Raw genomic sequence first — 19,097 nt, forward strand, 5'->3', positions numbered from 1 at the left:
CTGGGCAGACTTTGATAATAGCAAGTCAATTAACATTAATATTTTTTAAGTTAAAATAAACCACATAAGTATACATTTGTCCTACATGTAAACACATTCAATGCTGTTGTATCGGAAATACATGTTTTCATTGTATTTCCTGTTCTTAAATAGTATTCTTTATATTTATTTAATATGGGACATAGTTTATATTCCAATCTGCAACAGCAGCATACAAAGAGATTAAAAATCTAGGTGTTCTTGGCATTTTTCTGGGTGCTCAGAAGCAGACATGATCCTCGCCCCTAAAACCCATTGCCACTGAGTCGGTTCCGACTCATAGCGACCTTATAGGACAAAATAGAACCGCCGCATAGGGTTTCCAAGTCTGTAAGCTTTACAGAAGCCAACTGCCGCATCACTCTCCTGTGGAGCAACTGATGGGTTCGAACTGCCGACCTTTCGGTTGGCAGCCAAGTGCTTAACCACTGCACCACCAGTAGTCCTTTCATTAAATAAATAGTGAATTAAATAGAAAAGATAAAGCGTTTCCATTTTTTGCAATGAAAGGAGCTCTTTAAATAAATGTACTACTCACTAAAGGCTTGATTTTTCAAAGCATATAACAGCCTCAATGAGTCCATCAATATACCATCCATTTCTCTTGAGTCAGATAATCACACATATTTTATAAATAGTTGAACTAGGTGAGAATAATTAAAGGACTTTCTCCAGACTTTCAGCCTGTGAGTAGCATAACCATACCAGGGTACTATAGGGACAGACTGCTTACCTGGCTTGATCTTTCTAACTTGCTGGACCAAGAGCTGGCCAATTGTCAGTGCTGCCATCCCGAGCTGTGTTCTGAAGAAGGCTGCTCAGTCCTTTTAGTCTTCAAACGTATGTACTTGTGTCTGCAATGTCACAGATTAAGAAACACGAAAAAGGGAGGTCAAAAGCACCTTTATTTCACCATCTCCGACTTCTTTATGATGCAAAGCAATGGCACCCTGTCTTCCATCCATCAACACTAACCTCGTAATAATGATGATTTATAGTCACTAAGCATCTACTGGAAGTCCCTGGGTGGTATAAACGGTTAAGGCACTAGGCTGCTAACGGAAAAATTGGAGGTTTGGGTCTATCCAGAGGTGCTTGGGAAGAAAGGCCTGACGATTTACTTCCAAAAAATCACCCATTGAAAACCCTATGGATCACAGTTCCACCCTGACACACAGGGTTCTTGAGTTAGAATCAACACAACGGCTACTAGTTGAAGCATCTGCTATGTACCAGGCACCAGAGAATCTTGTGTACTCTTGCATATGTTGTCTCTAATACTTGCCACCATTCTGTAAATCATTTATTATGTTCTCCTTTTTACAGTGGAAGAAATGGAGGCTCACTTATTCTCTAAACTAGCTGCCTCCAAATCCTTATACAAAACTGGGGGTGGCAAATGGGTTTGTTTTATCCCTGTAATCAACTCCAGGCAACTGGAAGTGGCTGGTCAGTACACTGTTTTAAGAAGGCATCTGAACCCATTCTCAATGTAGAGGGCAGTGACCCATCAACTTCTTCATGGGTGTAGAAAAGTGAATGGTGGTACGGATGGCACTTTCTGCAGTCCTTGCACTATGCCATGCCTCTTGCCTCTCTGCAGGCAGAGTGAGAGCTTGTGGTATGATTTCAAAGGCCACTCAAAGCCCAGTCACCTGCAGAATATCTCTACACCAGAGCCTGTGCCTCTGCCACCTTCCCTCCCACCTACATTGAAATTCTCACCACTGAAGTCATTCTCTGAGATAGCAAAGGTGTGGGCAATGTCTCCAAGCATAGACCCTGGAGAACCTTCTTTCATTTTGTTCCATTACCATCTTCACGTGGATTCATTGTCACCTTGAAGGAAGGATGAGTCACCTGATACAGGTTCACTAGGGGTAAGGAGAGGGGGGAAAGGGCATATGAGAGAATCATCTTGAGGCCGGGGAGCATGACAACAGAGGAGAAATGAGCCAAGTGTCAGTGCCTTGAAGGGATGAATGAGCCACTGAGGCTTGGTCCTAGGAGGGCAGCCCAGATGGGAAGGGCCTGCAGGTGCACACTGTGTCCAGGAGTTGGAGACACGCAAAGAACCTGGAAGCACTCTCTCCCCTGGGTTGGCCGTGCGATTCTCAGCAGCACAACTTCCTTTGTGGCCGCCTTGGAAAAAGCTCTTCTCTCAGCTTCAGGTTCCTCATCTGTAACATGATGGCGTTAGACACAAGGACTCATAAGAGTCTTCCCAACTCCAGAATCTAGGGATTTGCAAACTATTTTATGAACAGAGCAAGCTGAGGGCAAGTCAGACAGAAAATCTGAGGGGTCATGTTACAGTGAAGTCAGCCAGATATGTGGGTTCAAATCTTGACGCTGACACTTGCCAGCTTACTATCTTGGACAAGTCCCATGAACCCTGAATCAAAATTTTTTAATTTAAAGTGTCTCCTTCATAGGGTTTACTTGAGGATCAAAGAAAATAATATCTATAAATTGTTTATCATAGTGCATGACACGTGATAGCAGGCAATAAGTTTTGTTTCTCTTTCCTTTCCAGAGAATACATCATCATTGTATGCACCACTGAGCAATAAAAAAGCTGCCAATAAAAAACGATGTCACACTATCAATTATTAGGTATGTGCTGATTTCAAAGGTATTAAAAGTGAAGAAAAAGAAATGTAACTGGAGAAAGTGAAGTCTTTGGGGACTATGAGACCTTACCAGCCTTCTTAAACCATGACCCAACTATGCTTCCCCAGCCTGAGGTTCATGGATCTGACACTAAAAGTAACACATTTTTCAGTAGGGAAAAAAGTCTAAAGTGTTAGATTTAATTCCAAAGATCCAAATCTCACAATTTGGGGAGAGCTTTACCATACTTCCAAAATTCAGTGCATTAATAAATGATCATAAACACTGGAGTCAAATTACCTGAGCTAACCAGCACTTACCAAGCACCCATTCTGTTCCACAAGGTACTAAGTTCAGGTCCACAGGTACTAAGCAGGTTGTTGCATCATTAAAATGATCTCTTAGCAGTTTTAAAAAGATGTATATGCTCCAATATGTTTTCCCCATTGTCCTCTCAGAATGCACAAAGTTTGGCCTAAGGGTCAAATTAATTAGCATTATGCCTCCCTTGGGTGAATAAAAAAGCCACAAATGAAGCTACATGTTTCAAGAAAGTAATAGAATTTGGTGATTTTCTGCAAACAGATACAGGGTAAGTCAGCTTTGGATCTTACCAAGTTGTATGTTGCATTTAATATCCCTTATTGACAGGGGGAAAAATATCTAGGCTTACAAATGAAGATGAATGGTGAAGACTTGGAAGAAATTAATTTTATTGAACCGTCATTTCTTGCCCTCAAAGCACAGGGTATTCTTGGTACAGCTCCTCATTTTGTTGACTTAAAGAGATAACATTTGCCCTAGATGATGGTGCTGTTGCTATGGCAACATTTCTTTAACGAAACTAAAAATAATGAAGCCTGTGTCTGATTTACTAGGACAAGTCAAGCCTTTCTCCGCAATTGTCTGAAAGAGCTATCTGTCAGTTGTCACAGATTTATTTCAGATTAAGGGGCACATGGTTTAGACGCTGAAGTGGAATGTTTTTATTTCCGCCTGACTCTTCCACTCTTGAATGTCATAGCTTTGCTGGGCATGGCAGCCACATGCCTAATAGAGAGGAACAGAGAGGAGCTTAATGAGTCACAAAGAAGCCTTCTTTATTTCAAGTGCATTCTGTTCTCTCATTGGAATGAGTCCACAAAACTGCTGGGTCCCCAAACCCTTCATCTGTAATTCCCAAGGCAGGCACACAGACAGACAAGGCCAAAGTTGTTGTTAGGCAAGCTTCAAAGCAACAGCGCCTCATTTGTTAGCTATTGATTTGTTCCAGAAAAAGATTCCTAGGATCATGGTCCCTGAGCGTGTGCATGTGTGTGTGTCTGCATGTGTGTCTGAGTGATAGAGCATGGCGATAGGAGGATGGGGAAAGGAGGACAGCTATTCTATCCTCCAGAGTATTCATTAAATAACTTCACAAATATTTATTAAGCAACTACTACGGGCCAAGCAGTGTTCTAGCACTGGGAACACTGGGTTCATTAAAAAAATAATAATGTTGTGAGGCATGGGGATGGGGATAGCTAACCACTGACAGTAAAGATAGATTTCTTTCCTCCCTCCATTCCTTTCCTTTCTCTTTCCTTCCTTCTTTCTGTCTTTCTGTATTTTACTGAGTGTTTTATTGAGTGTATTTGAATTATGGTGCTGGTGAAGAATATTGAGTATACCGTGTAAGATTTAATTTTAAAGATCCAAATACAAACATGTCACTCTTAAAAGAAATACAACCAGACTTCTCCTTAGAAGCAAGAATGGTGAGACTTCAGCTAACTTACTTTGGACACGTCATCAGGAAAGACCCATCACTGAAGTTCTTTGTCTGATAAAATAGAGGTCAGTAAAAACAAGGGAAACCCTCAATGAGATGGATTGACACAATATTCCCAACAATGAACTCAAACATGCCAATGATCACGAAGATGACACAGGACCAGATGTTTCACTCTGCTCTACATAAGGTCACCATGAGTCAGAGCCTACTCCATGGCAACTAAAAACAACCACATGTCAGACACGTGCTGTGTTCACACGATGCAAATACCGGTAGAGCTAGGAACCTTCCTTCAAACAGCAAATGGTCTAGTGAGGGTGATAAATAAACTAACACACACATGATCCAGAAAGCAGGCATTTTTTTATCCTGGGGAAATGGAAAGTTATAGTCACAAACAAAAATTATGCCAAAGTTTATAGCAGCTTTTTTCATAATAGCCATACACTGGAAACAACCTAGGTGCCCTTCAATGGATAAACGGATAAACAAATTGTGGTACATCCATGCCATGGAATACTACTCAGCAATAAAAAGGAACAAACTATTGATACAAACAACTTGGATGACTCTCCAGAGTGAAAAAAGACAATCCTGAAAAGTTACATTCGGTATGGTTCCATTTACATAACATTCTTGAAATGACAAAATTATAAAAATGGAGAACAGATTCCCATTTACCCAGGGGTAAAGAGCAGGAGAGAAGTGAGCGTGGTCAGAAAAGGGCAACTCGAAGGATCTTTGTGGTGATGGACGTGATCCATGATCTTGACTGTAGTGTTGGATACACAAACCTACACATGTGATAAAATTGCATAGAACGCAACACACACTCACGAGTAGAATAAATCTGGGGAAATCTGAACAAGAACACTGGGTTGTATAAATATTGATATCCTGGTTGTGATATTGTACTATAGTTTTGAAAAATGTTGTCACTGAGATAAACTGAGTTAAGGGTATGCAGGCTCTGTCTGTATTATTTCTTACCACTGCATGTAAACCTACAATTCTCTCAAAATATAAAGTTTAATTTGAAAAAACAAAATAATATTAAGTGCAATAAACGCTATAATAAAAATGAAGAGAGGAAGCTATAAGAGCCCAGGCTGGGGGTGAAATGGGGTTGTCAGGAAAAGCTTCTTAGAAAGGTGATTCCAGTTAGTTAGGGGAGAGAGAGAATGAATTCATATTATAGGCAGAGGATTTCACCTTTTGACTCCACCACTGGAATGTAAGATCCCTGAGAGCAGGTCCCTTGTCAGTCTTGTTCACCTCTATTTCTTTAATGTCTAGAAAACTGGCTGGCTTATAGTTAATTCTCTAAAAATATTTATTGAATGAACAACTGAAGACATGAAAGCGAGTATGGTGAGTTTGGGAAGTGACAAAGAGTTCACTGTGGAAGAGCAGAGTGTGCATTCAGGGATGTGGGCAGGGATCAGGATGGTGGCAGTGGGGACAGGGAAGGGTCAGGTACTCTCAAGATGTTTCAGCCTTTATCCTGACATGAAGGAGCCAAGTCTGTGTTTTAGAAAGACCTTAAAAGAATACTGAGAAGATAGACTGAGGCAAAGAGACCAGCTGGAAAAGTGGCTGTGGCAATCCAAATTAGTACTTTGCCTACAACCTCAGATACTGGAAGCCACATGGGATAAGTCCTATCTCTAAAGCAGGGGTGTCCAATAGAAATAGAATCCAAGCCACTACAGGTGCAATTTTAAATTTTCTAATAGCCACATTAAAAAATTAAAAGAAACAAGTGAAATTAATTTTAATAATTAATTCCAGTGTGATAGTGCTATAAATAAAATAGATTTTATTTAATCCATGTATCTAGAATGGTTTAACTTCAGCATCTAATCAATATAAAAAATTATTAATTACACTCTTTTTACATTCATTTTTAATGCTACTGCTTTGAATTCTGATCTGTATTTTATACTGACAGCACATCTCAACTCAAACTAGCCGCGTTCCAAGGGCTCAAGAGTCACATGTGGCAGCTGCCATATTGGACAATGCAAGTCCATAGCACACATGGTGCCACCCAGTGGCCTCTGCAATGTTTGGAGAGTGAGATAGAAATTAAAAAGAGGCAGAGAAGGAGCAATTCTTCGAACTTTTCATGTGGCATGTCTATTAATTCTAACAACAATCCTATGAAGTACTATTACCTATACTTTATGATGAGGAAACTGAGGCACAGAGAAGTTAAACAAATTAACCAAAGTCTTCTGGCTGATCAGTGATAGAACTAGGACTCAAACTCAGCTCTGACTGACTGACTTCTGTTGTATCAGGCTGCTTTAGCCACTTTGTTAGGCCATTCCAGTGAGAAACCATGGTCTACAGTGAGGGAATCATTAGATCAACCTTACAGAAAATTCTAAACCCTCATCAGCTGAGCCCACGCAGATGCTACATGTGAAATTTCAAAGCTTAAAGAAGCAAAGAGTCCATAAAAGAGAAATTTTTTTTTTCAGAGTTTATCAAAATGCATATTTATCTGGAAACTCACTTCTGATCTGCTAAGCCTAATTACTTGATATGAGAGTCTCATTCTGTGGAAATGTGCCTGTTTGCCTGACTGAATCACTGCTTCTTACTTTAATATCGCTGAAGAGCCTATATCAAAATAAATTAGAGAGAAATTCCCCCTTAGCAGAGATGGCCTTGACATTTAGTGAAAGATGAAGGCAGAATGGTAATCAGGTCCAGAGAAGCGAAACTAATACAATCAAGGAGATGGAGGAATTTCATAACAGAGGATAGGCTTGAAAACATCACCAGCCCAGGCTGGACAGGCAAAGGCTGAAGCAAGGAAAATACAATATAAGTTCTTGCAGCTGTGACAGCTGTGGGTATAGGAAACAGCAGCACTTTTAAGGCTGGTATAAAACTTATTTCTCTTTGGAGCTGTGGCCCCTGGATCCTGGGGTAACTCACTCAGAGTCCCTTAAAATCAGTTACTCACCTTTGCAAAACGCTGGCCAAAGAAGAGACATGTCGTTTGAGACTTAAAAGCTGAGTAAAGGTCTCAAACCTATGATTCTGAGTTAACAAGCCACAGACAGAAAGCAAACTAGGCCCAGAACATAAAGCTGAAAACAACCTGAATATTAAGCATGTTGTTGTTGATGATGTTGCGTGCCGTTGAGTTGGTTCCGACTCACGGCGACCCTATAGGACGGAATAGAACTGCCTCAGAGGGTTAGGCTATAATCTTTATGGGAGCAGATTGCCAGGTCTTTTCTCCCACAGAGCCGCTCGCGGGATGAACACACATACCAAGCTGTGTCTAAGCTCCTTGTGCCACCAGGACTGTTAATATTAAGCATAAAACATCTAATACCATTCATTAATTTCCCCGCTGTATTTGACCTATTTGGATGTCACAGAAACACCCCGACCTCAGTACATCCCCCAAATACCATTATCTTTCTCCCCAGGCTTTCCTACCCCCTTCATCTGGTATTTCCCATCTCCATAAAAGATACCACTTGGGAATCATTCTAGACACCTCCCTCTCCATACAGCCCCCATACATGCGTACACAGGCGCACGCACGTGCACACACACACACACACACACACAGGCACGCAAGCATGCACGCACGCAATTCGACAACTCTCCCTCCCAAACACCTTGTGATCAGTCTTCTTAACTCAGAACCTCTAAGTGCCCTCCTTACTGACACCCCTGACTCCTGCCTTGCTCCCTTCCTACCTGTTCACAGTAGCTAGAATGGTGTTTTGTAAATGTAAATCTAATCTGATGACCTTTACATGCACATTCTGGTTGAAACTCTTCACTGCTCCGTGGCATTCAGGATAAAATACACACTCCACAAGCCATCTCCTTAGCCCCCTGCCTCTCTCCTGCCTCACTTCAAGCTCAGGTTGCATGTACTTAACAATTAATGACTTGCAGCTCGAGCCAAGCACCACCTTCCCTCTCACCTCTGGCCTTCATACTTGCCCTTTCCTCTCCTGAGAACATCCTTCCCTGACCCCTACCTCTGCTTCACTGGCTACTTGTTCTTTAGGACTTGACTTAGCTGCCGCTTCCTTCAGGAAGCCTTCCCTGATCTTCCAAGTCTGAGATGGGTGCCCACACGAGTGTTCTCACCATGCCCTGTGCCTCCCCTGTCACAGCTCCTTTTACCTTGTATCATCATCAACAGTTTACCCTCCTGGACTGTTAGCTCTAAGCAGCTGCACCGTGACTCTCCTGTTCACCATTACATCCCCAATGCCTGCACATAATAGGCAATAAACACTTAAGTAAACGAATAAATAACTGAATGATTATAGAGAAAGCCAAGTATCACTAAGTCTCATTTTCTGTCTGCTCAAAACATTGTCAAAGTTTCCATTAAGGTTTGGCAAATATTTCCAGAAGAGCAAATGGTCAATCCAAAAATACTTGCTTTCCCACATCAAAATGAGAACTTAGTGGGCTGGTGCAGGTGTCATCAAGAAATGCTAAGAGCTTCATATGGGTGCAATGTGGGGCCCACACATGGTCTTCTGGACTTAGGCAACCAGCCACCCTGGGCCTTTAAGCCCAGGCAGCAGGGTCAGCACCCACTTCTCACTATCTTCTTTCCCATCACAGGACTCTAAACCTGATCGTTCCACCTCCCACCAATTTGCACAGAGTCCACATGAGTGGTCAGTCCACACATCGGCTTCTTTGCACTCATTGGCACCTTGTTTTATTCCATTGGGTTTTATGACAAACTTCAATTACTTGGAAAAAAACAACACTTTCCCTCTTTGCAGCTTGAAATATCTCATCAAGGAAACGTGGAGAGTATGGAACTTAGACTTGATTGACAGCCAGCTATTTGCCTAGATCACGTCTGCTTGCTCTGTAGCTCTCTCTTTGGTAAAAGGAGCTTGGGCTCTTCTGACAGCATCATGGGCAATGACATAATTCCGATGATCTTCTCCCCTCAGGGGTAAAAATAAAGAAGGAAACTTCATAAATGAAATCACTGTGCCTCAGAGATGTAGTCACTAGATTCATCCTTTTTGCATTGTTCATGTCCAGGACTCTGGAAACAAGACACGTATTTCAGGCATGCCCGACCACTGTTGTTAATGCTCTATTTTCTGAATTGCCTTGAAGATCAATGAAGCTTGCAGCAGACTGAGCCAAAAGTGTGAAGCTTTAGGAATAATATCAACACACACACAACTCATCTCCGGTCATAACATAAAAATATGGATCTAACGCCTCAATTTAAAAAATTACAAGAAACTTTTATTTTCTGACTCCACTTCTAATATTTTCTTTCCAATGTTTTGTATCAGGGTGGGAGGATGTGTATCTCCCATTCCTATATTCCCATACAGGGCAAGAGAGAAAAGTATGGATAGGACACTTCAGGCCTCTTTCTCTCCACTCCACACTCCACCCTGAGTCTCTTATCTGATTGATGAGACTCGGAAACAAACATGATGACTCAACATCCTGAAGGCTAAGAGTTCAGGTAAATATTTCAGTTGGGATGATTTTGACTGCAAGTAGCAAGTGCTGCAAGTAACACCTGCAAGCCACTGAAGGTGGCATAAATTCACTGTTTAAGTTTACATAACAAGAAGCCAAAAGCCAGGGAGATTTGTGTTGGTCAACAAGGTCATCAAGGACCCAGATGATTCCTTTTTTCTGCTCTGCCATTCTCAGCATGTTGACATGCCTCCCCCCATGACCTGCCTAGTTCCAAACTTAGTGTACAAAAACAGAAAAGAAGGGAATGAGGAGAGAAAGGTATCTTGTCACAAGCTTCTCTCTTTTAAGAAAGGAAAAGTCTTACAAAAGCCTCCTACAGATTTCCCCTTTAATCACATTGGCCAGAATCGGGTCACGTTATCTTGCCCTAGCTGCAAGGGAGGCTGGCAATACAAGTACATGACTTTTGCAACCTCTGTAGTGGGAGACAAGCTCTGCTGGAAAAGGAGAAAGGCAGAGTAATGGTTCCAGATTAGGCAAACACTCAGAAAAAACAAAAAACACTTGTTGCCATTGAGTCAATTCAACTCATGGCAACCCCATGTGTTACAGAGTAGAACTGCTCCATAGGGTTTTCTTGGCTGTAATCTTTACAGAAGTAGATCACCATGCCTTTCTTCTACAGCACCACTGGGTAGGTTCAAACTGTCAACCTTTAGCTTACTAGCTGATTGCAAATAGCTTGCACCACCTAGGACCTAGGCAAATACCAACCCCATTGCCAACGAGTCATTTTTGACTCACAGCGACCCTCTAGGACAGGGTAGAACTGCCTCATAGCGTTTCCAAGGAGCAGCTGGTGGATTCAAACTGCCGACATTTTGGTTAGCAGCTTGAGCCCTGCCTGTCAAATGTGTAGGTTCAGTTCAGGGCAAAGGCATTAGGAAGTGTATTTGACCACATATCAAGCTGTGCTCTCTAATTTCACTTCATTCAGTAAGAAAGCCAATATTTTTACTTCTTCCTGACAGAGTTTGTGTCTTATTTTTCTATTAGGTCTAAGCTCAGAGCAGGAAATAGGACCTGATTAGTCATCACCCCTAAATACTAACAATCACAGCCAGGAGCATCGTTGACCACAAGAAAATCAACCCCCACTTTGGACCTCAGTTTCTTTATCTGGAAAGCAACTGTGATGGATAAGAGCATCTCCAAAATCCTTTCTAAAGTCTTAGTCTGTGCTCTATACATATGAAGGACTTTACATTGCATTGTCTCTTTTAATGCTCACAACAATAATATTGTTATATCATTACCTTCATTTTACATGTGAAGGAACTGAAGTTAAGTAACTTGCCCAAGGTCACACAGCTAAAAATGGTGGAGCCAGAACTTGAACTTAGGCAGTCTATGTCCAGAGCCCATGCCCTTAACCACTGTTTTATATTGCTCCATTAGTATTTAAATATTACTTTGAAATTTTCTGTTTACATTTCTGTTCTTCCATGATCCATAGGTGCCATTATATCTCCATCTCCTAGTACTGTATCTGACTGCTAATAGGCACTTAAAGAAAATGCTTAATGAGTAAATGAATGACTTCATTGACGGCCATTTCATCATTCTTCCCATGCACTCTGCTCTATTACACCACCACGGCTTAGCTTATCCAGCTCTGCCTAGCAGACTCCTACTCCTCTTTTAGGAATGTGTTCAAATGTCATCATGTCTTTGCTGTGTCCTTCCTGTCCATTTCCAAAAGAGAAAATTCACATAGCAAACAAGTTGCCTACAAAAGAACTAAAATCAAAATAGTATAGGACTTCCTTATTGACCAGGGTCGACTAACAACAGACCCAAAATATTAATAGCTGAACACAATAAACTCACTCACTGTCAACAGAGGCATAGGGTAGGGTTCTGCAACCACTTGGGGACAGAGGATTCATCTTATGGTGCCACCATCTTCATCATGCAGTCACTAAGACCACATGGAAGGGGAAGAAAGAGCCTAGGGGGTTGAGCAAGTCTGAAAGTTGGTGAATCACTTCCACCCACATTCCACTGGCCATATCTCAGTCTCATGGTCCTGACCTCAGTAGAGGGTTAGCAAAAAAGAGGAAGACCCTCAATGAGACGGATTGACACAGAGGCTGCAACAAGGGGTTCAAACGTAGCAACGACTGTGAAGATAGCGCAGGACCAGGCAAAATTTCCTTCTATTATACAGTACATAAGTTCACTATGGGGCCCTGGTGGCACAGTGGGTAAGAGCTGAAGCTGCTAACTAAAAGGTCGGCAGTTCGAATCTACCAGCTGCTTCTTGGAAACCCTATGGGGCAGTTTTGCTCTGCCTATAGGGTTGCTATGAGTCACAATTGACTCGACAACAATGGGTTTTGGTTTTTCAGGTTAAGGTAGCTGTGAGTCAGAAGCAACTCAACGGCACCTAACCACAACAACATAGTTTACTAACCAGCTATTTAGACCCAACTGTTTATCTCCTTATGAAGGCATTGGTGGTTCAGTGGTACAATTTTCACTTTCCATGCAGGAGACCTGGGTTCAACTCCTGGCCATTGCACTTCATGTGTAGCCATCATCACCTATCAGTCAGTGGAGGCTCGTGTATTGCTATGATGCTGAACAGGTTTCAGCAGAGCTTCCAGGCTAAGACAGACTAGAAAGAAAGGCCTAGTGATCTATTTCCAAAAATCAGCCAATGAAAACTCTATGGATCACAATACTTCAATCCATAACTGATCATGGATATGGCGCAGAACCAGGCAGCATTTCAACCTGTTGTACGTGGGGTTGCCATAAGTCAGGGACTGATGCAATAGCAGGTAACAACAAGTTTCTCAGAGTTCCCAAAGCACCCTGATCTAATGTCCATCATTTTTACATTCATGTATTTTTTTCCACATGAGACACAATCACCTTGACAGTAGGGACAAAAATCTTATTTGATTTAGTATCCCAAGGATCAAATACACAACCAGGAATATTCTACATGCTTAATAAACATTTACTAAACATTGAACGTGTACTCACATAGTTTATTGAAGACACAGAAGATACCAAGTCTGATATGCTGTAAATTCAAGAAAGCACCAGGCTTTCACATGTCACGCAAAAAGAATTTTAATCTAAGAGCACACCTCTTCTCTCAGCCTCCTCATTCTCTTCCACACTTCAGAGCAGAAATCTAGTTTCTAGATTCTACCATTTATTTCCTCTTATTACCATGAAAATAGAAGTATTTTATTTTTCTTGATTGTCCTGGTTCACTTTTAAAACTAAATTTGAAGACTACCTTTGCAATTGGCTTCTGCTCTCCAATTAATCCTTCCCTCAGACCCTGGCAGGGAGGGTGAGATCAGGCTCCTTCCAGGAGAAGTTACTTGTGTGACAATTCCAGGACATGGAGAAGAGAACATGGCTATTCTGCGTGAGGATTTGGTAACCAGAATCTTTCCCAGAGGACAGTTTACTGCCACTGGAAATTTGTCATTTCACAAAAAGAAGAGGTTTTCTTTTCTTGGGCACAGATTGAAGTGTCAAGTGGTGTTTTGGTTTTTGCAGATAAGTAGGCAAGGACCACAAGTTCAGTGTCAAAGAGCCAAGAGATTTCTCCCCTCTGTAAACCAGTCACCAATCTACTTGGAAGATGGTGATTTGGGTTTATAGTCACTAAGTAAGAGGGTTAGAGACGAAATAAAGGTGAAAGGCCTTTTGTCTTCAGAAGGAGGCTTCCAGAACAGACTCATGCTCCATCTGCTTTTAGAATTTCCTGTGTTCCCCAACCATTGTGTCTTGCTTGGTAATTATAAGCAAATGCAGTTAAGGCTTTGTGCTTGGTATATTGTAAGAGCTCAATACACGTTAACTAAAAAGCAAAACAAATAAAAACAAAAAGGCGATGAAGTCTGAATTCTGGGCTTTTACTTTAGTTAGCACAATGGCGTCAAGAGCTGGGAGCAAAGCCCCAGACAGAGCTCAGGACTAGCGCTTACCAAACCTGAGAGATGACTGCGACTAAATCAACTCCAGATGCTCATTGGGATGGATGGTCAGTGTTCTAAGGAAAGTGCTCTCCTCACTCCCCTGCCCCTGAGACTGGACACCAGATGTTATGGTGCCATTTTAATACCTAATAATGAAGAAGCATATGTAAATAATACCCAGTCCTGGCAAGGATGTATTGCAAACAATATACCCAAATTCCTACAGCCCTTGTAAACTGATAAAATCTTTTTGGAAAACAATTTGCCCATACATCTCAAAAGTCATAGAAAGTTTTCTACACATCCATTCCTGGAAATTTATCCTAAATGGGAAAAAAAAAATCTAAAATGACGATAAATTCATGCAAAATACATTTATTGCTGTATTATTTTATAAGAATAGCAATAGAAAACATCTTAATTGTACGATGATAGGAAATGATTAAGTGAATTATGATACATCCACACAGTGGAATAGTATTTATCAATTAAACGTATCATAAAGACTGCAACATGTCAAAAAGCATTTAATATAAGATTAAGGGGGAAATCAGAAGGCAAAATTATACATAATAAATGGTATAACTACACCTGTTTAAAATTATGCAAACTTATAGAAAACAACTTAAAAGATGTGAAAAATGACAGCTGACTTTTTCAGGTGAGAAGATTGTGTTAACCATAAAAACTGAATTATTTCAAACTTTCAAGGAAAGAAAATTTTAGCACTATTTAAACAATTCCAGAAAGAGAGAAGAAAAACACTTCAATTATTTTTACAAAGACACTAATACCAAAACCAGAACAAAAGATCCCCAGAAAAGAAAGCTACAATCTTATCACTCTTAAGAATACCGATGCAAAAATGCTAAATAAAATATTAGTAAATTGAATCCAGCGATACATTAAACAAGTAATATACGTGGCCAAATTGGGTTTATTCCAGAAATGCAAAGATGATTCAGTAACAGGAAATCTGTTCATATAATTCTCCATATTAATAGATCTAAGTAGGAAAAATATGTGATGTCACTTCAGCAGAGATTGAAAGCATGTGATAAATGCAATAGCCATTCATAATTTAAAATAATATTTAAATTCTTAGTGAAATAGGAAAAAATAAATACTTTCTCAGCATCACATGTATATAGATATGTATGTGTGTATGTGTGTAGTTATACTGAATTTTGATTGTTCAAACAATAAAAACTCACCAGCTGTTGGTCTGATGAGTCCCTTGGCGAATAAATGAGTATAACCACCATCCCAAGGCTCAAAGCCAGACTCTGCTATCAGAAAATGCCCTGGTCTTTTCAGATTCCATCTTCAAGTCCAAATTACTTTAACTCTGTGCCCAGTAGGATGCTTTGGGCTGCAAATAACTGCCATTCTCAGTATTCTCTAACAGCTTCCCATCATGTAGACAGACAATCCAAAGTCCATACTCCATCCTTCAAGAATCCACATGCTCTTGCCACCATTCTCCACCTCCATCAGCTCCACCAGCTTTTTCTTTTCTTTTCTTTTTTTATTGTACTTTAGATGAAGGTTTACAGAGCAAACTAGTTTCTCATGACACAATTAATACTTATATTGTTTTGTGACATTGGCTGCCAACCCCATGACATGTCAACACTCTCCCTTTCTCGACCTTGGGTTCCCCATTACCAGCTTCCCTGTCCCCTCCTGCCTTCTCGTCCTTGCCCCTGGGCTGGTGTGCCCATTTAGTCTTGTTTTGTTTCATGGACCTGTCTCATCTTTGACTGAAGGGAGAACCTCAGGAGTGACTTCATTACTGAGCTATAAGGGTGTCCAGGGGCCATACTCTAGCTTTCTCCAGTCTCTGTCAGGCCAGTAAGTCTGGTCTTTTTTGACTTAGAATTTTGTACTATATTTTTCTCCAGCTGTGTCCAGGACCTTCTATTGTGATCCCTGTCAGAGCAGTCACTGGTAAGCCCGGCACCATCTAGTTGTTTTGCTCTCAGTCTGGTGGAGGCTGTGGTAGTTGTGGTCCATTAGTCCTTTGGACTAATCTTTCCCTTGTGTCTTTGATTTTCTTCATTCTCCCTTGCTCCAGATGGGGTGAGACCAGTTTCACTAGATTTTTCTAACTCACACCATGCACATTCCTGCCTTGGACTTTTGAACATGCTGCTCCCCCTGCCTGGAAAGGTTTTCCCAAATGTTTTACAACTCACTCCCTCACTTTATTCACTTCCTGGACCACATTGTCTCATATAGCATACTTCTCACACATGTGACCCCCTGTCACCTTACCCTGCTTTATTATCTGACATCAGATTTTGTATTTATGTGTTTATTGTTTTCTCTGCTACCAGAGGTAAGTTTCATGAGGGTAAACACTTTGTATTGTTCACTACTGCATACTCAGTACCTAGGGCAGTGCCTGGCACACAGTACCTGCTATGTTCAATATGTTGTAGAAGCAACAGAAAGCCTGACTCAGGCAGGCTTAAACAATTAGGAAATTTATTCTCTCACAGAGAAAAATCCCAGAGGTAGGAGAGACTCCAAGAAAAAGCAGGGCTATTTCTTTCTTTCTCTGTTCCCTCTACAGTGTACCGGCTTTGTTCTCACACAAGATGGTCACAAGATGGACACAGCAGCAATTAAGGCAACATGCTTTCTGTTTCATGTCCAATGGGAGAGAGCAAGTCTCTCCCCTCAACACGGAATAAAAGTCATTCTCTTCAATATGATTGTGTTCCCTTAGTTCATGTGCCTAACCCTGAACCAGTCACTGACAAGGATGATGGAATTCCATGATTGGCTCACATGAATCAGGACCCACCTCTGGAAAAGGGATAGAGTCTCCCCTGCGTCGCATGTGTTTCGTGGTGAAGGCGTAGATGGATGCTTGAACAAAATCAGCGTTGTATATGGAAAAGCATTGCCTTAGGTGGCACAAATGGTTCATATTCAACTGGGTGGTACAAATGGTTTGCACTTGGCCACTAACCTAAAGGTTGGCTGTTCGAACCAGGGCTTCGAACCGGTTAATTCAGGTTCAAACTCCTGCTGAGAAATTGCATTTCCACCCCAGATATACTGAATCAGATCTTGTTAAAACGTACATTCTGATTCAGAATATCTGGGGTATAAATGTAAATTCTCAGCAGGGGTTTGAATCAGAATAAACCAGTTTGAAGCCCTGGTTCAAACCCTTGCAGCAGCAATACAGAAGAAAGCCTTGGCAATCTGCTTCTGTAAAGATTACAGCCAAGAAACACCTATGGAGCAGTCCCACTCTGTAGCACATGGGGTCATCATGCATCAGAATCGAATCGTTCAGCAGTGGGTTGTATGGAAGAGGTAAGCAGAGGAAATGGATGCTGGATAGGCAACCAACCGTGATCACTACAGTCTCTGTCTTAGAGGAACTCCTCAAGCTCAGGGAACCCTTTCTTCTGGAGTGGCTCACCTCTTGAGATCTGGAAACACAATTATTTCCTAGGGATATTTCTTGAGTTAAATCCCACTGTTTGATCCTGTTGTTGCCTCAAAAAATTTTCCTCCTAGGAAAGGCTGAGTATTGGGAGTTTAAGCCAAATAGCTCTCTTTCTTGGGAGTGAGAAGGAGACCAAAACAGCAATGCAAAACACATTTCACCAGAGACCATTTTTTGTAAATCATATCAAACTTCGAAGCATCTACAAAGTATAATATTTTTCCACAGAAACTAAAAATAATTTAATTTGTATTCAGACAAAGTAAATAAAGGCAGGAATTCAGCACAGGAGAAAATATTTTGTCAGCAAAATGAGCAAGGCTATAAACTACTGGAACAAATCACCAGCCAGACCCCCTAAACTGTTAAACAAATAGTTTGACTAAAAAGTTGCCCTGGCAGACACAATAGTTAGCTTAGGATAATTTGCTAGAGCCACAACGAGACATTGGAAAGCATCTGAATTATTGTTTACCCTTCGAACAATATTACAATATCCTATTTCACCTTCTGCAAAACAAACAAAAAACCTGGCAAACTGACTTTTAATGAATCATCTCTGAAAGAGATTTGATCATTTCCTTACAATATGACTCCTTCGCCGAGATGCTTTGAATCCCTTTTAATTATTTTCTTTCTAATTAGCTGTTGAGGTGTCACTTATTCTACTGAGACATTTCCGGGTGAATATTTCACATGTCCTGAAAATGCTTTTCTCAATGTTAGATACATCAATACTGTTATAAATCGCTCCCTCCCTCCACCCCCAGTGCTGGAGGCTGCACACAAGCTGTAAAAAATACAAGCCTTCTGTTTCCAACACAGAGAAGAGAAAATGTTGAGTATAACTTTCTTGCTTCTTTCCAATTGCCTTGCACGAGTGTCGTCTTCAAAAGGGCTTCTGGTACTCGTATGACATAAGCCTCAATATTATTCAGGATTTATCAGATCCTTCATGAAAAAGTCTAGTGATTTTGCAATGAATGAAAGGGAATGGTAGAAATTTCAAGCTGTACAATATTGTATTTCTAGCCAAGAAAGTAGATAATAAGTTGCTCCAGAACACACAACCACCAAGGGACAGAGTTGGGAGCAGAATCCAGGTTGCCAGGCCCCCAGCTCCTTCCACTACAACAATGTCCCGATTATGGGTAGGTTCTCCCATAAGTTGGACAGCCAAGTCCCTTTTCTGGCGTGTTCTGCCGTACACAGCTGGCTCTTGCTCCTGTGCTGTTGTTGTTGTTGTTAGGTACCATCAAGTCAATTGCAACCCCATGTGACAGACTAGAACTGCCCCCCAGTGGGTTTTCTTGGCTGTAATCTTTACAGAAGCAGATCACCAGGTCTCTCACCTGTGGAGCAGCTGGGTGGATTTCAACTACTGACCTTTCGTTTAGTAGCCAGCTGCTTAACCATTGCACCACCAGGGTTCCTGCCTGTGCTATAGTAAAGCACAAATTTAACTGTGAGGCTCCTTTCACCCATAGCAATGGCCTGGTAAAGATTTAAACATCCACAAGGCTTTATTTTTTTATAATGATAATAAATAAAATAGCTCAAAAGAATCACAGCTATTCCAGGTTCTGGGACCTGAAAGAACTTTTTCCCATCATCCCTCACCAAGCATGTGACGTAATGAACAATAGTTCCCATGCCATCTCCATAGAAAGTACAAGATTGAGTATTTAGGTTGTGTTTCATGTTGTTTCAATTATATCAAATATCATAGTTTCTC

The sequence above is a fragment of the Trichechus manatus genome, unplaced genomic scaffold (assembly GCF_000243295.1).
Source record: "Trichechus manatus latirostris isolate Lorelei unplaced genomic scaffold, TriManLat1.0 scaffold00010, whole genome shotgun sequence".
NCBI lineage: Eukaryota > Metazoa > Chordata > Mammalia > Sirenia > Trichechidae > Trichechus > Trichechus manatus.